Source organism: Arachis hypogaea, chromosome 12, assembly GCF_003086295.3.
Source record: "Arachis hypogaea cultivar Tifrunner chromosome 12, arahy.Tifrunner.gnm2.J5K5, whole genome shotgun sequence".
NCBI classification, from domain to species: domain Eukaryota; kingdom Viridiplantae; phylum Streptophyta; class Magnoliopsida; order Fabales; family Fabaceae; genus Arachis; species Arachis hypogaea.
In genome coordinates this window covers 82,467,444-82,470,791 of record NC_092047.1, presented here as the reverse complement: position 1 = coordinate 82,470,791, position 3,348 = coordinate 82,467,444, and the positions used below count along the sequence as shown (strand labels likewise).

At 39.9% G+C, this 3,348-nt stretch overlaps 1 non-coding gene across 1 annotated transcript; it reads left to right on the top strand.

Moving 5' to 3' along the window:
* Nucleotides 1-3,020: 3,020 nt before the first annotated feature.
* LOC112731479 (small nucleolar RNA R71) lies at nucleotides 3,021-3,128 on the top strand. The gene has a single exon (XR_003167254.1). It is a non-coding gene; the product is annotated as a small nucleolar RNA R71 (small nucleolar RNA).
* Nucleotides 3,129-3,348: the final 220 nt, after the last annotated feature.

Here is a 3,348-nt window from a genome sequence, read left to right as displayed (position 1 = left end):
AGAAGTTAACCAATTTAGAGAATTCAATTAAGAGACAGCGTTGCACGTATAGCTCTTAACCAGCTAAGATCTGCCTCACCAATTTAAAAAGGGTTGTTACAAATTTTAGAAATAAAATACTGGGAGTATGAGTCCCAGGTCGTCTCCCAACGAGTTGCAGGAAAGAGTGCTAATTTATTAATCAAAAATTTCCCAGAAAGTTGAATTTGATAATGGGTAATTAAAATAGTTGTGAACTAAGGCAATAAAAATAAACTGAAAATAATTATTGATATTCTGAATAAAAGACCTTGACTGGAGGAATAATTAAGTGGAACTTCTATCCTTGTTGGGATCTTCTCAAGTGTGGTGTAAAAAGGTTGTTGTTCTCACTTGATTTTCCCTTATTAAATAAGGAAAGATATGGTGATTGAACTAACTCTTACCCTCAGGTCCTAGCCCTCTCCTTTGGGAAGGTCTAGTGTTAGCAGGTATGGAAGTAGCTAATAACGTCCAGTTTAACCAAGCACTTGAGCATTCCAACTCAAGTATCACCTCTTAATTAACCCCATGTCAAGTGAAAATTCTACTCCATTGACATGAAATTAATAATCATCGAAATATGAGAAGACATAATTAATTAAAATAAAATAGAGAATTAAAATTAATTAAAATAAAAATAACTTCATATATTAATAAATTCAAAATGTAACATACTTAATTGAATAGAGTCAATGAACAACTAATTAAAAATAAAGGAATAAGGAAACAAACTAAAGTGATGTCTTCAATGGAGGTAATGACTTTCAGCATCCAAAAATTCCAAGCAAAACATAAACTATCAATCTAACGCAACTCTAAAAACTTAGATCTAAAACTAAGTGTAATCCAAATGTGATGAATCTCAATGTGTGTGGATGCCTCCTCTGAGTCTCTGCATGTTCCCTAGGTTTAATCTGTGTTTCTGGGCCAAAAACTGGGTCAAAAAGTGGCCCGAAATTGCCCCCAGCGTATTCTGTTATTTTTGCAGATCGCGCAGGTCACGCGTACGCGTCGTCCATGCGTTCGCGTCAGGCAGCGATTTTCCTTGTCACGCGTTCGCGTCGTCCATGCGTTCGCGTCATGCGTGCAGACTCCAATCTACGCGTTCGCGTCAGGCACGCGTCCGCGTCGCTGCGAATTCTTCATTTTGCGCGTTCGCGTGGGCCATGTGCTCGCGTCATTGCTCGCTAGTCATCTCCTTAGTTTCTTGTGTTCCTTCCATTTTTGCAAGCCTCCTCTCCAATTTCCAAGCCATTCATGCTCTATGAAGCCTGAAACACTTAACACGCAAATCACGGCATCGAATGGGATCAAGGAGAATTAAAATACATAATTAAAAGTCTCTGGGAAGCAAGTTTTCAATCATGGAGTAATTTTGGGAAGGAATTGTAAATACATGCTTATCATATGAATAAGTGGGTAAAGAATTGATAAAACCACACAATTAAACACAATATGAATCATAAAGTAATAGTTTATCAGTTACAGGGGAAGATCCTTGAGCCTTAACCACAAGGTAGTTCTCATTCAGTTGCAGGACTAACTCTCCTCTGTCCACATCAATCACAGCCCTTACTATGGCTAGAAAGGATCTTCCAAGGATGATGGATTCATCCTCATCCTTCCAAGTGTCTAGGATTATGAAGTCAGTAGGGATGTAAAGGCCTTCAACTTTCACTAAGACATCTTCTACAAGTCCATAAGCCTGTTTTATTGATTTGTCTGCCATCTCTAGTGAGATTCTTGCAGCTTGTACCTCAAACATCCTAGTTTTTCCATTACAGAGAGTGGCATGAGGTTTATACCTGACCCCAGGTCAACAGAGCCTTCTCAAAGGTCATGGTGTCTATGGTACAAGGTATTAAGAACCTTCCAGGATCCGGTTTCTTCTGAGGTAATTTCTGCTGAACCAAGGCATTCAGTTCATTGATGAGCAATGGAGATTCATCCTCCCAAGTCACATTACCAAATAACTTGGCATTCAGCTTCATGATTGCTCCTAGATACCGAGCAACTTACTCTTCAACAATATCTTCATCCTCTTCAGAGGAAGAATACTCATCAGAGCTCATGAATGACAACAGCAAGTTCAGTGGAATCTCTATGGTCTATGTATGAGCCTCAGATTCCTTTGGTTCCTCATTAGGGAGCTCCTTAGTGGTCAGTGGACGTCCATTGAGGTCTTCCTCACTGGAAACCACTACCTCTTCCTCCTCTATAGGTTCGGCCACTTTGGATATATTGATGGCCTTGAACTCTCTCTTTGGATTCTCTTCTGTATTACTTGGGAGAGTACTAGGAGGGATTACAATAACTCTTTTACTCAGCTGACCCACTTGTGCCTCTAAATTTCTGATGGAGGACCTTGTTTTAGTCATGAAACTGAGAGTGGTCTTAGATAGATCAGAGACTATGGTTGCTAAGTCAGAGAGGCTTTGCTTAGAATTCTCTGTCTGTTGCTGAGAAGATGATGGAAAAGGCTTGCTATTGCCAAACCCATTTCTCCCACCATTATTATTATTGAAGCCTTGTTGAGGCTTCTGTTGATCCTTCCATGAGAAATTTGGATGATTTCTCCATGAAGGATTATAGGTGTTTCCATAGGATTCTCCCATGTAATTCACCTCTTCCATTGCAGGATTTTCTGGGTCATAAGCTTCTCCTTCAGAGGAGACTTCTTTAGTACTGTCAGATGCAGCTTGCATTCCAGTCAGATTCTGAGAAATTATATTGACTGGCTGAGTTAATATTTTATTCTGAGCCAATATGGCATTCAGAGTATCAATCTCAAGTACTCCTTTCTTTTGAGTCATCCCATTATTCACAGGATTTCTTTCAGAAGTATACATGAACTGGTTATTTGCAACCATCTCAATGAGTTCCTGGGCTTCTGCAGGGGTTTTCTTCAGATGAAGAGATCCACCAGCAGAGTGGTCCAACGACATCTTGGACAATTCAGACAGACCATCATAGAATATACCTAAGATGCTCCATTCTAAAAGCATGTCAGAAGGACACATTCTGATCAATTGCTTGTATCTTTCCCAAGCTTCATAGAGGGATTCACCTTCATTCTGTCTGAAGGTTTGGACTTCCACTCTAAGCTTACTCATCTTCTGAGGTGGAAAGAATTTGGCCAAGAAAGCATTGACCAACTTTTTCCAAGAGTTCAGACTTTCTCTAGGTTGTGAGTCCAACCATATCCTAGCTCTGTCTCTTACAGCAAAGGGGGAAAAGTATAAGTCTGTAGACCTCGGGATCAACCCATTGGTCTTAACAGTATCACAGATCTACAAGAATTCAGCTAAGAACTGATGAGGATCTTCC